This window comes from Hemiscyllium ocellatum, chromosome 39 (assembly GCF_020745735.1).
Source record: "Hemiscyllium ocellatum isolate sHemOce1 chromosome 39, sHemOce1.pat.X.cur, whole genome shotgun sequence".
NCBI classification, from domain to species: Eukaryota; Metazoa; Chordata; class Chondrichthyes; order Orectolobiformes; family Hemiscylliidae; genus Hemiscyllium; species Hemiscyllium ocellatum.
In genome coordinates this window covers 43,103,166-43,117,666 of record NC_083439.1, presented here as the reverse complement: position 1 = coordinate 43,117,666, position 14,501 = coordinate 43,103,166, and the positions used below count along the sequence as shown (strand labels likewise).

The window sequence follows — 14,501 nt, the reverse complement described above, 5'->3', positions numbered from 1 at the left end:
CTAACCCTAACCCTAACCCTAACCCTAACCCTAACCCTAACCCTAACCCTAACCCTAACCCTAACCCTAACCCTAACCCTAACCCTAACCCTAACCCTAACCCTAACCCTAACCCTAACCCTAACCCTAACCCTAACCCTAACCCTAACCCTGACCCTGACCCTGACCCTAACCCTGACCCTGACCCTGACCCTGACCCTAACCCTGACCCTGACCCTGACCCTGACCCTAACCCTGACCCTAACCCTGACCCTGACCCTAACCCTGACCCTAACCCTAACCCTAACCCTGACCCTGACCCTGACCCTAACCCTAACCCTAACCCTAACCCTAAACCCTAACCCTAACCCTAACCCTGCACATTCCAGCAGCTGTGCGAGTCGGAGAGGGACCATGGAGGATCCTCAACTGAGGATCTGGAAAATTTCACGAGGTATGGTCAGTCGGAGCAAAAGTAAGGAAATCGTTTGTTTCTGCAGTGTTTTCAAGATGTCAATTCCCCTGGATAACAACGAGCTGTTGGAAAAAGAAAGGTGAAACGGAGAATGTCTTCACCTTTCAGTGCTGGGTGCCAGAGAACCGCAGCGCGGCCGGCTGAGGCTGGTTTCTGTAGTGTAGTGGTCATCGCGTTCGCCTTACACACGAAAGGTCCCCAGTTCGAAACTGGGCAGAAACTGCTTTGTTCTCAATTGCAGCCTTTTACAAGCCGAGCGGTCTAATGTGCTGGATCCAGGTTCCAGTCCTGAAAGGGGTGTGGGGTCGAATCCCACCACTGCTATTTCAGCTGATCAACTCCATCGCCGCAGCACTGTTAAAATGCTGCTTCGATCCCCGCTGCCTGGATTCCCCCGGGTATTTAACTGTGGTATGGAAACGTGTTGACTATTGCAACGTTTCTCTGCTGTCGTGATGGTAATCGCTTCGACTCTCGCTTTACATTGTAGGCAAGTTGAGTTTTTACTGGAACCGAATGGAGACTGTTATTTCATCGCTGTTGTGAAACAGAGTCCTGCGGTGAGTCGATTCATCATTATTTGGCTTTCTGGCGAATGGAAAATCGTTCCAATGAATATGTTATTGAATTTCTCCCATTTCCATCGTTTCCGTCCTGGAGACATCTGAAGGGAAAAGTAATCTCATCGAGACTGTGATTGTTGAAATTCACTTTTTTTATGGCCCATACTTATGATATTCGTTCTTTCTCTCTTTTCAGCATTGTCTGGGAAGTGGCGGTGCACTAAGGCTGCAGTATGTTTGAAAGAGTAGTTTGGAATTGACCTGTTGTTAGTTGTGAGATTACTTTATGCCTCTTGACCTCGGACTCTCTCACATTTAGCGTTCATGCTTCGCTGTGTCTGAATATGCATTAGCTATGCCAGCTTTGATTGTGTTCCGTGTTAAATGCTTTCTGTTTGCGATTCGCTCAATACGTTACGATTTAACACGGGTTCTGCGGTAACTTCCAGCAGCAAAAATCCTCAACTGAGGATCTGGGAAAATTTCACGAAGTATGGTCAGTCGGAGCAAAAGTAAGGAAGTCGTTTGTTTCTGCAGTGTTTCACAATACTACCTTTCCCGTGAGCAGTCGAACAGACTAAATGATTGTGCCACAGACTGCGATGGAAAGCTCCGCTAGAAAGTAATCCTTTAAAACCGGTGTAAGCAACACAAGGTTATTGGGGTACACCGCGTGGAAACAGATACTTCGGTGTATCTCATCCATGCTCACCACATAAACAAAATGAAACAAGTCCCGTTCCACAGCATTTGGCCTCAATCCCTCAAAACCCATCGTATTCCAGAAACTCATCCGATTACCATTGCAATTTTCTGAGTGTAATAGCCTCCTCCACTCCCTCTGGTAGCTCATTCCATACACCCATAACCTTGTTGGTGGGAAATGTGCCTCGGGGTCCTTTGCCAAATACTGACCACTCACCTTAAACCTATGCTCTCGAGTTTCCAACTCACCCTAGCTTGGGTAAAACACGTAAATACTCAGTTTACAACCCTTCCATAAAATCATGTCGCAGCCGTTATGCTGCCGGGAAAGTTGTCCCAGCCTATTCCACTTCACTCTACAGTCCGAACATTGACGACATCCTTGTCTATATTTTGTCACAAATTTCACGTCTATATTTTTTTTAACTTTTTCAAGATGTCAATTACCCAGGATAACAACGAGCTATTGGAAAAAGAAAGGTGAAACGTAGAATGGCTTCAACTTTCAGTGCTGGATGCCACCGAGCTGCAGCGCGCCCTGCTGAGGCCAGTTTCTGTAGTGGAGTGGTCATCACGGTCGCCTAACACGCGAAAGTTACCCCGGTCGAAACTGGGCCAAGACTGCTTTGTTCTTCACTTGCAGCCTTTTACACGGACAAGAACGGAGCTTTCTTGCTTGCTCTCCCATCTGCAAACCTGCCATCGAAAATGCTCGAACAAATCTGCTCTCTTTGTGAAATGTGATGCAATTCCATTAAATTAGTTTGCAAAGCATTGTAAAGTTTTTCTCCAACCTGGGTCTGATCATATGACATTCTGCTTCAGAGTGTAGTTACCGCGTTCTGAATCTTCCACCAAAAGCAGTACCGCATTTGCATTCCTTGTGCAGGCAGGCCGGTTCAAAGACAGGGAAGAAGCTGACGCGCTGGTGTCACAGTACACCACGGATTCCTGAACTAGTCTGTCTGTCAAATGTAGCCCAAAGTCGTATCTGAAAGACCTCATTTGGAAGCCGCCTGTCGTTATTCAACGTGCGAGAATTGGCAGCAGAGGTGCTGAATCATGGTTTGGATCAGTGCGCTCGTTAGTGACTCATTCATTCAGCAACAGCAATGAAAGAAATTACACTCTCAGAGGAACATTTGAACTTGTGCTTTCATAACGTCGCTAGTATTAAAATGCGTCCTGAGATCTAAGCCGTGTTGGAACTTAAACGGAGGAATCGACAGAGAGGCTACAGAATGACATCGCATCCTTTTGGTTTTCTTTAAATCACTGACGAGCAGGAAAATGTAAACGGGGAGAGTGAGTGGGAAAGTAAGGCAGTTGCAGCTCTGCTGAAATTCCTTCTTTGTAAGTAACTCAGCAGCAAGAGACGTGAAGGTGACTCATGCGTGAGAGCTCTTCACATCGAGAACAAAAAGCACTCAAGGGCAGTTAGCACCTCTCCCGGAGTGGGGGTGGGGTGAGCAGTAACTTCTGTTACTCTGTTCAGAAACTGCCTTTTCGATTGACTTGGACAGAAACTGCATTTCTAATAAGCACCATGGAGTTTAGCAAAATGTATTGAGTCGCTCCTTGTCGATTCCCACACAGGTTTCCAACTCAGTTGATATCCATGTGGCTCATGTCCAGGTGTGGACATCTCTGCAGTGAATGGCACGGTTAAGGTAAAAGGCAAGGAAAGTGGCATCTCGAACAGACACAGTGACTGAAACGATGCTGCACGGTATGATGTGGAACACGGCCTGCTCAGCTTTGTGCATTTTCCCTGTAGTCCGGTGTGTTTCGTGTTCCGTGTAAATGTGAAAGTTGTCCTGTTCGAGCAATGGGTGAAATCATTCAGTAAAGCAAGAATCGAAATTGAAGTAATGTCAAGCAGCTCATGGTGATTTGAGCAAATCATAACCGAACATATATTCTCACGCAGTCACAGATACATTTGTCGCTGAAAGAGTCTGAGAAGATAGACTCAGCTTACTATTGATTTTTGTCCGGATTGATGGGCTTTCATGATCTGCTGCGAAATTGACATTGTAGCCGGGCACATTCCAGCAGCTGTGCGAGTCGGAGAGGGACCATGGAGGATCCTCAACTGAGGATCTGGAAAATTTCACGAGGTATGGTCAGTCGGAGCAAAAGTAAGGAAATCGTTTGTTTCTGCAGTGTTTTCAAGATGTCAATTCCCCTGGACAACAACGAGCTGTTGGAAAAAGAAAGGTGAAACGGAGAATGTCTTCACCTTTCAGTGCTGGGTGCCGGAGAACCGCAGCGCGGCCGGCTGAGGCCGGTTTCTGTAGTGTAGTGGTCATCACGTTCGCCTTACACGCGAAAAGTCCCCAGTTCGAAACTGGGCAGGAACTGCTTTGTTCTCAATTGCAGCCTTTTACAAGCCGAGCGGTCTAATGTGCTGGATCCAGGTTCCAGTCCTGAAAGGGGTGTGGGGTCGAATCCCACCACTGATATTTCAGCTCCATCGCCACAGCACTGTTAAAATGCTGCTTCGATCCCCGCTGCCTGGATTCCCCCGGGTATTTAACTGTGGTATGGAAACGTGTTGACTATTGCAACGTTTCTCTGCTGTCGTGATGGTAATCGCTTCGACTCTCACTTTACATTGCAGGCAAGTTGAGTTTTTACTGGAACCGAATGGAGACTGTTATTTCATCGCTGTTGTGAAACAGAGTCCTGCGGTGAGTCGATTCATCATTATTTGGCTTTCTGGCGAATGGAAAATCGTTCCAATGAATATGTTATTGAATTTCTCCCATTTCCATCGTTTCCGTCCTGGAGACATCTGAAGGGAAAAGTAATCTCATCGAGACTGTGATTGTTGAAATTCACTTTTTTTAATGGCCCATACTTATGATATTCGTTCTTTCTCTCTTTTCAGCATTGTCTGGGAAGTGGTGGTGCACTAAGGCTGCAGTATGTTTGAAAGAGTAGTTTGGAATTGACCTGTTGTTAGTTGTGAGATTACTTTATGCCTCTTGACCTCGGACTCTCTCACATTTAGCGTTCATGCTTCGCTGTGTCTGAATATGCATTAGCTATGCCAGCTTTGATTGTGTTCCGTGTTAAATGCTTTCTGTTTGCGATTCGCTCAATACGTTACGATTTAACACGGGTTCTGCGGTAACTTGCAGCAGCAAAAATCCTCAACTGAGGATCTGGGAAAATTTCACGAAGTATGGTCAGTCGGAGCAAAAGTAAGGAAGTCGTTTGTTTCTGCAGTGTTTCACAATACTACCTTTCCCGTGAGCAGTCGAACAGACTAAATGATTGTGCCACAGACTGCGATGGAAAGCTCCGCTAGAAAGTAATCCTTTAAAACCGGTGTAAGCAACACAAGGTTATTGGGGTACACCGCGTGGAAACAGATACTTCGGTGTATCTCATCCATGCTCACCACATAAACAAAATGAAACAAGTCCCGTTCCACAGCATTTGGCCTCAATCCCTCAAAACCCATCGTATTCCAGAAACTCATCCGATTACCATTGCAATTTTCTGAGTGTAATAGCCTCCTCCACTCCCTCTGGTAGCTCATTCCATACACCCATAACCTTGTTGGTGGGAAATGTGCCTCGGGGTCCTTTGTCAATTTCTGACCACTCACCTTAAACCTATGCTCTCGAGTTTCCAACTCACCCTAGCTTGGGTAAAACACGTAAATACTCAGTTTACAACCCTTCCATAAAATCATGTCGCAGCCGTTATGCTGCCGGGAAAGTTGTCCCAGCCTATTCCACTTCACTCTACAGTCCGAACATTGACGACATCCTTGTCTATATTTTGTCACAAATTTCACGTCTTTTTTTCTTAACTTTTTCAAGATGTCAATTACCCAGGATAACAACGAGCTATTGGAAAAAGAAAGGTGAAACGTAGAATGGCTTCACCTTTCAGTGCTGGATGCCACCGAGCTGCATCGCGCCCTGCTGAGGCCAGTTTCTGTAGTGGAGTGGTCATCACGGTCGCCTAACACGCGAAAGTTACCCCGGTCGAAACTGGGCCGAGACTGCTTTGTTCTTCACTTGCAGCCTTTTACACGGACAAGAACGGAGCTTTCTTGCTTGCTCTCCCATCTGCAAACCTGCCATCGAAAATGCTCGAACAAATCTGCTCTCTTTGTGAAATGTGATGCAATTCCATTAAATTAGTTTGCAAAGCATTGTAAAGTTTTTCTCCAACCTGGGTCTGATCATATGACATTCTGCTTCAAAGTGTAGTTACCGCGTTCTGAATCTTCCACCAAAAGCAGTACCGCATTTGCATTCCTTGTGCAGGCAGGCCGGTTCAAAGACAGGGAAGAAGCTGACGCGCTGGTGTCACAGTACACCACGGATTCCTGAACTAGTCTGTCTGTCAAATGTAGCCCAAAGTCGTATCTGAAAGACCTCATTTGGAAGCCGCCTGTCGTTATTCAACGTGCGAGAATTGGCAGCAGAGGTGCTGAATCATGGTTTGGATCAGTGCGCTCGTTAGTGACTCATTCATTCAGCAACAGCAATGAAAGAAATTACACTCTCAGAGGAACATTTGAACTTGTGATTTCATAACGTCGCTAGTATTAAAATGCGTCCTGAGATCGAAGCCGTGTTGGAACTTAAACGGAGGAATCGACAGAGAGGCTACAGAATGACATCGCATCCTTTTGGTTTTCTTTAAATCACTGACGAGCAGGAAAATGTAAACGGGGAGAGCGAGTGGGAAAGTGAGGCAGTTGCAGCTCTGCTGAAATTCCTTCTTTGTAAGTAACTCAGCAGCAAGAGACGTGAAGGTGACTCTTGCGTGAGAGCTCTTCACATCGAGAACAAAAAGCACTCAAGGGCAGTTAGCACCTCTCCCGGAGTGGGGGTGGGGTGAGCAGTAACTTCTGTTACTCTGTTCAGAAACTGCCTTTTCGATTGACTTGGACAGAAACTGCATTTCTAATAAGCACCATGGAGTTTAGCAAAATGTATTGAGTCGCTCCTTGTCGATTCCCACACAGGTTTCCAACTCAGTTGATATCCATGTGGCTCATGTCCAGGTGTGGACATCTCTGCAGTGAATGGCACGGTTAAGGTAAAAGGCAAGGAAAGTGGCATCTCGAACAGACACAGTGACTGAAACGATGCTGCACGGTATGATGTGGAACACGGCCTGCTCAGCTTTGTGCATTTTCCCTGTAGTCCGGTGTGTTTCGTGTTCCGCGTAAATGTGAAAGTTGTCCTGTTCGAGCAATGGGTGAAATCATTCAGTAAAGCAAGAATCGAAATTGAAGTAATGTCAAGCAGCTCATGGTGATTTGAGCAAATCATAACCGAACATATATTCTCACGCAGTCACAGATACATTTGTCGCTGAAAGAGTCTGAGAAGATAGACTCAGCTTACTATTGATTTTTGTCCGGATTGATGGGCTTTCATGATCTGCTGCGAAATTGACATTGTAGCCGGGCACATTCCAGCAGCTGTGCGAGTCGGAGAGAGACCATGGAGGATCCTCAACTGAGGATCTGGAAAATTTCACGAGGTATGGTCAGTCGGAGCAAAAGTAAGGAAATCGTTTGTTTCTGCAGTGTTTTCAAGATGTCAATTCCCCTGGATAACAACGAGCTGTTGGAAAAAGAAAGGTGAAACGGAGAATGTCTTCACCTTTCAGTGCTGGGTGCCAGAGAACCGCAGTGAGGCCGGCAGAGGTCGGTTTCTGTAGTGTAGTGGTCATCACGCTCGCCTTACACGCGAAAGGTCCCCAGTTCGAAACTGGGCAGAAACTGCTTTGTCCTCAATTGCAGCCTTTTACAAGCCGAGCGGTCTAATGTGCTGGATCCAGGTTCCAGTCCTGAAAGGGGTGTGGGTTCGAATCCCACCACTGCTATTTCAGCTGATCAACCCCATCGCCGCAGCACTGTTAAAATGCTGCTTCGATCCCCGCTGCCTGGATTCCCCCGGGTATTTAACTGTGGTATGGAAACGTGTTGACTATTGCAACGTTTCTCTGCTGTCGTGATGGTAATCGCTTCGACTCTCGCTTTACATTGCAGGCAAGTTGAGTTTTTACTGGAACCGAATGGAGACTGTTATTTCATCGCTGTTGTGAAACAGAGTCCTGCGGTGAGTCGATTCATCATTATTTGGCTTTCTGGCGAATGGAAAATCGTTCCAATGAATATGTTATTGAATTTCTCCCATTTCCATCGTTTCCATCCTGGAGACATCTGAAGGGAAAGGTAATCTCATCGAGACTGTGATTGTTGAAATTCACTTTTTTTATTGCCCATACATATGATATTCGTTCTTTCTCTCTTTTCAGCATTGTCTGGGAAGTGGTGGTGCACGAAGGCTGCAGTATGTTTGAAAGAGTAGTTTGGAATTGACCTGTTGTTAGTTGTGAGATTACTTTATGCCTCTTGACCTCGGACTCTCTCACATTTAGCGTTCATGCTTCGCTGTGTCTGAATATGCATTAGCTATGCCAGCTTTGATTGTGTTCTGTGTTAAATGCTTTCTGTTTGCGATTCGCTCAATACGTTACGATTTAACACGGGTTCTGCGGTAACTTCCAGCAGCAAAAATCCTCAACTGAGGATCTGGGAAAATTTCACGAAGTATGGTCAGTCGGAGCAAAAGTAAGGAAGTCGTTCGTTTCTGCAGTGTTTCACAATACTACCTTTCCCGTGAGCAGTCGAACAGACTAAATGATTGTGCCACAGACTGCGATGGAAAGCTCCGCTAGAAAGTAATCCTTTAAAACCGGTGTAAGCAACACAAGGTTATTGGGGTACACCGCGTGGAAACAGATACTTCGGTGTATCTCATCCATGCTCACCACATAAACAAAATGAAACAAGTCCCGTTCCACAGCATTTGGCCTCAATCCCTCAAAACCCATCGTATTCCAGAAACTCATCCGATTACCATTGCAATTTTCTGAGTGTAATAGCCTCCTCCACTCCCTCTGGTAGCTCATTCCATACACCCATAACCTTGTTGGTGGGAAATGTGCCTCGGGGTCCTTTGTCAAATACTGACCACTCACCTTAAACCTATGCTCTCGAGTTTCCAACTCACCCTAGCTTGGGTAAAACACGTAAATACTCAGTTTACAACCCTTCCATAAAATCATGTCGCAGCCGTTATGCTGCCGGGAAAGTTGTCCCAGCCTATTCCACTTCACTCTACAGTCCGAACATTGACGACATCCTTGTCTATATTTTGTCACAAATTTCACGTCTATTTTTTTTCAACTTTTTCAAGATGTCAATTACCCAGGATAACAACGAGCTATTGGAAAAAGAAAGGTGAAACGTAGAATGGCTTCAACTTTCAGTGCTGGATGCCACCGAGCTGCATCGCGCCCTGCTGAGGCCAGTTTCTGTAGTGGAGTGGTCATCACGGTCGCCTAACACGCGAAAGTTACCCCGGTCGAAACTGGGCCGAGACTGCTTTGTTCTTCACTTGCAGCCTTTTACACGGACAAGAACGGAGCTTTCTTGCTTGCTCTCCCATCTGCAAACCTGCCATCGAAAATGCTCGAACAAATCTGCTCTCTTTGTGAAATGTGATGCAATTCCATTAAATTAGTTTGCAAAGCATTGTAAAGTTTTTCTCCAACCTGGGTCTGATCATATGACATTCTGCTTCAAAGTGTAGTTACCGCGTTCTGAATCTTCCACCAAAAGCAGTACCGCATTTGCATTCCTTGTGCAGGCAGGCCGGTTCAAAGACAGGGAAGAAGCTGACGCGCTGGTGTCACAGTACACCACGGATTCCTGAACTAGTCTGTCTGTCAAATGTAGCCCAAAGTCGTATCTGAAAGACCTCATTTGGAAGCCGCCTGTCGTTATTCAACGTGCGAGAATTGGCAGCAGAGGTGCTGAATCATGGTTTGGATCAGTGCGCTCGTTAGTGACTCATTCATTCAGCAACAGCAATGAAAGAAATTACACTCTCAGAGGAACATTTGAACTTGTGATTTCATAACGTCGCTAGTATTAAAATGCGTCCTGAGATCGAAGCCGTGTTGGAACTTAAACGGAGGAATCGACAGAGAGGCTACAGAATGACATCGCATCCTTTTGGTTTTCTTTAAATCACTGACGAGCAGGAAAATGTAAACGGGGAGAGCGAGTGGGAAAGTGAGGCAGTTGCAGCTCTGCTGAAATTCCTTCTTTGTAAGTAACTCAGCAGCAAGAGACGTGAAGGTGACTCATGCGTGAGAGCTCTTCACATCGAGAACAAAAAGCACTCAAGGGCAGTTAGCACCTCTCCCGGAGTGGGGGTGGGGTGAGCAGTAACTTCTGTTACTCTGTTCAGAAACTGCCTTTTCGATTGACTTGGACAGAAACTGCATTTCTAATAAGCACCATGGAGTTTAGCAAAATGTATTGAGTCGCTCCTTGTCGATTCCCACACAGGTTTCCAACTCAGTTGATATCCATGTGGCTCATGTCCAGGTGTGGACATCTCTGCAGTGAATGGCACGGTTAAGGTAAAAGGCAAGGAAAGTGGCATCTCGAACAGACACAGTGACTGAAACGATGCTGCACGGTATGATGTGGAACACGGCCTGCTCAGCTTTGTGCATTTCCCTGTAGTCCGGTGTGTTTCGTGTTCCGTGTAAATGTGAAAGTTGTCCTGTTCGAGCAATGGGTGAAATCATTCAGTAAAGCAAGAATCGAAATTGAAGTAATGTCAAGCAGCTCATGGTGATTTGACCAAATCATAACCGAACATATATTCTCACGCAGTCACAGATACATTTGTCGCTGAAAGAGTCTGAGAAGATAGACTCAGCTTACTATTGATTTTTGTCCGGATTGATGGGCTTTCATGATCTGCTGCGAAATTGACATTGTAGCCGGGCACATTCCAGCAGCTGTGCGAGTCGGAGAGGGACCATGGAGGATCCTCAACTGAGGATCTGGAAAATTTCACGAGGTATGGTCAGTCGGAGCAAAAGTAAGGAAATCGTTTGTTTCTGCAGTGTTTTCAAGATGTCAATTCCCCTGGATAACAACGAGCTGTTGGAAAAAGAAAGGTGAAACGGAGAATGTCTTCACCTTTCAGTGCTGGGTGCCAGAGAACCGCAGCGCGGCCGGCTGAGGCCGGTTTCTGTAGTGTAGTGGTCATCACGTTCGCCTTACACGCGAAAGGTCCCCAGTTCGAAACTGGGCAGAAACTGCTTTGTTCTCAATTGCAGCCTTTTACAAGCCGAGCGGTCTAATGTGCTGGATCCAGGTTCCAGTCCTGAAAGGGGTGTGGGTTCGAATCCCACCACTGCTATTTCAGCTGATCAACTCCATCGCCGCAGAACTGTTAAAATGCTGCTTCGATCCCCGCTGCCTGGATTCCCCCGGGTATTTAACTGTGGTATGGAAACGTGTTGAATATTGCAACGTTTCTCTGCTGTCGTGATGGTAATCGCTTCGACTCTCGCTTTACATTGCAGGCAAGTTGAGTTTTTACTGGAACCGAATGGAGACTGTTATTTCATCGCTGTTGTGAAACAGAGTCCTGCGGTGAGTCGATTCATCATTATTTGGCTTTCTGGCGAATGGAAAATCGTTCCAATGAATATGTTATTGAATTTCTCCCATTTCCATCGTTTCCATCCTGGAGACATCTGAAGGGAAAGGTAATCTCATCGAGACTGTGATTGTTGAAATTCACTTTTTTTATGGCCCATACTTATGATATTCGTTCTTTCTCTCTTTTCAGCATTGTCTGGGAAGTGGTGGTGCACTAAGGCTGCAGTATGTTTGAAAGAGTAGTTTGGAATTGACCTGTTGTTAGTTGTGAGATTACTTTATGCCTGTTGACCTCGGACTCTCTCACATTTAGCGTTCATGCTTCGCTGTGTCTGAATATGCATTAGCTATGCCAGCTTTGATTGTGTTCCGTGTTAAATGCTTTCTGTTTGCGATTCGCTCAATACGTTACGATTTAACACGGGTTCTGCGGTAACTTCCAGCAGCAAAAATCCTCAACTGAGGATCTGGGAAAATTTCACGAAGTATGGTCAGTCGGAGCAAAAGTAAGGAAGTCGTTCGTTTCTGCAGTGTTTCACAATACTACCTTTCCCGTGAGCAGTCGAACAGACTAAATGATTGTGCCACAGACTGCGATGGAAAGCTCCGCTAGAAAGTAATCCTTTAAAACCGGTGTAAGCAACACAAGGTTATTGGGGTACACCGCGTGGAAACAGATACTTCGGTGTATCTCATCCATGCTCACCACATAAACAAAATGAAACAAGTCCCGTTCCACAGCATTTGGCCTCAATCCCTCAAAACCCATCGTATTCCAGAAACTCATCCGATTACCATTGCAATTTTCTGAGTGTAATAGCCTCCTCCACTCCCTCTGGTAGCTCATTCCATACACCCATAACCTTGTTGGTGGGAAATGTGCCTCGGGGTCCTTTGTCAAATACTGACCACTCACCTTAAACCTATGCTCTCGAGTTTCCAACTCACCCTAGCTTGGGCAAAACACGTAAATACTCAGTTTACAACCCTTCCATAAAATCATGTCGCAGCCGTTATGCTGCCGGGAAAGTTGTCCCAGCCTATTCCACTTCACTCTACAGTCCGAACATTGACGACATCCTTGTCTATATTTTGTCACAAATTTCACGTCTATTTTTTTTTAACTTTTTCAAGATGTCAATTACCCAGGATAACAACGAGCTATTGGAAAAAGAAAGGTGAAACGTAGAATGGCTTCAACTTTCAGTGCTGGATGCCACCGAGCTGCATCGCGCCCTGCTGAGGCCAGTTTCTGTAGTGGAGTGGTCATCACGGTCGCCTAACACGCGAAAGTTACCCCGGTCGAAACTGGGCCGAGACTGCTTTGTTCTTCACTTGCAGCCTTTTACACGGACAAGAACGGAGCTTTCTTGCTTGCTCTCCCATCTGCAAACCTGCCATCGAAAATGCTCGAACAAATCTGCTCTCTTTGTGAAATGTGATGCAATTCCATTAAATTAGCTTGCAAAGCATTGTAAAGTTTTTCTCCAACCTGGGTCTGATCATATGACATTCTGCTTCAGAGTGTAGTTACCGCGTTCTGAATCTTCCACCAAAAGCAGTACCGCATTTGCATTCCTTGTGCAGGCAGGCCGGTTCAAAGACAGGGAAGAAGCTGACGCGCTGGTGTCACAGTACACCACGGATTCCTGAACTAGTCTGTCTGTCAAATGTAGCCCAAAGTCGTATCTGAAAGACCTCATTTGGAAGCCGCCTGTCGTTATTCAACGTGCGAGAATTGGCAGCAGAGGTGCTGAATCATGGTTTGGATCAGTGCGCTCGTTAGTGACTCATTCATTCAGCAACAGCAATGAAAGAAATTACACTCTCAGAGGAACATTTGAACTTGTGATTTCATAACGTCGCTAGTATTAAAATGCGTCCTGAGATCGAAGCCGTGTTGGAACTTAAACGGAGGAATCGACAGAGAGGCTACAGAATGACATCGCATCCTTTTGGTTTTCTTTAAATCACTGACGAGCAGGAAAATGTAAACGGGGAGAGCGAGTGGGAAAGTGAGGCAGTTGCAGCTCTGCTGAAATTCCTTCTTTGTAAGTAACTCAGCAGCAAGAGACGTGAAGGTGACTCATGCGTGAGAGCTCTTCACATCGAGAACAAAAAGCACTCAAGGGCAGTTAGCACCTCTCCCGGAGTGGGGGTGGGGTGAGCAGTAACTTCTGTTACTCTGTTCAGAAACTGCCTTTTCGATTGACTTGGACAGAAACTGCATTTCTAATAAGCACCATGGAGTTTAGCAAAATGTATTGAGTCGCTCCTTGTCGATTCCCACACAGGTTTCCAACTCAGTTGATATCCATGTGGCTCATGTCCAGGTGTGGACATCTCTGCAGTGAATGGCACGGTTAAGGTAAAAGGCAAGGAAAGTGGCATCTCGAACAGACACAGTGACTGAAACGATGCTGCACGGTATGATGTGGAACACGGCCTGCTCAGCTTTGTGCATTTTCCCTGTAGTCCGGTGTGTTTCGTGTTCCGTGTAAATGTGAAAGTTGTCCTGTTCGAGCAATGGGTGAAATCATTCAGTAAAGCAAGAATCGAAATTGAAGTAATGTCAAGCAGCTCATGGTGATTTGAGCAAATCATAACCGAACATATATTCTCACGCAGTCACAGATACATTTGTCGCTGAAAGAGTCTGAGAAGATAGACTCAGCTTACTATTGATTTTTGTCCGGATTGATGGGCTTTCATGATCTGCTGCGAAATTGACATTGTAGCCGGGCACATTCCAGCAGCTGTGCGAGTCGGAGAGGGACCATGGAGGATCCTCAACTGAGGATCTGGAAAATTTCACGAGGTATGGTCAGTCGGAGCAAAAGTAAGGAAATCGTTTGTTTCTGCAGTGTTTTCAAGATGTCAATTCCCCTGGATAACAACGAGCTGTTGGAAAAAGAAAGGTGAAACGGAGAATGTCTTCACCTTTCAGTGCTGGGTGCCAGAGAACCGCAGCGCGGCCGGCTGAGGCCGGTTTCTGTAGTGTAGTGGTCATCACGTTCGCCTTACACGCGAAAGGTCCCCAGTTCGAAACTGGGCAGAAACTGCTTTGTTCTCAATTGCAGCCTTTTACAAGCCGAGCGGTCTAATGTGCTGGATCCAGGTTCCAGTCCTGAAAGGGGTGTGGGGTCGAATCCCACCACTGCTATTTCAGCTGATCAACTCCATCGCCGCAGCACTGTTAAAATGCTGCTTCGATCCCCGCTGCCTGGATTCCCCCGGGTATTTAACTGTGGTATGGAAACGT

General features: G+C 46.1%; 5 non-coding genes across 5 annotated transcripts; all 5 read left to right on the top strand.

The window, feature by feature from the left end:
- Positions 1-603: 603 nt before the first annotated feature.
- trnav-uac (transfer RNA valine (anticodon UAC)) lies at positions 604-676 on the top strand. Its single transcript has one exon. It is a non-coding gene; the product is annotated as a tRNA-Val (tRNA).
- Positions 677-4,012: 3,336 nt separating this feature from the next.
- trnav-uac (transfer RNA valine (anticodon UAC)) lies at positions 4,013-4,085 on the top strand. The gene has a single exon. It is a non-coding gene; the product is annotated as a tRNA-Val (tRNA).
- A 3,327-nt stretch (positions 4,086-7,412) lies between these two features.
- On the top strand, positions 7,413-7,485 carry trnav-uac (transfer RNA valine (anticodon UAC)). The gene has a single exon. It is a non-coding gene; the product is annotated as a tRNA-Val (tRNA).
- Positions 7,486-10,819: 3,334 nt separating this feature from the next.
- On the top strand, positions 10,820-10,892 carry trnav-uac (transfer RNA valine (anticodon UAC)). The gene has a single exon. It is a non-coding gene; the product is annotated as a tRNA-Val (tRNA).
- A 3,335-nt stretch (positions 10,893-14,227) lies between these two features.
- On the top strand, positions 14,228-14,300 carry trnav-uac (transfer RNA valine (anticodon UAC)). Its single transcript has one exon. It is a non-coding gene; the product is annotated as a tRNA-Val (tRNA).
- Positions 14,301-14,501: the final 201 nt, after the last annotated feature.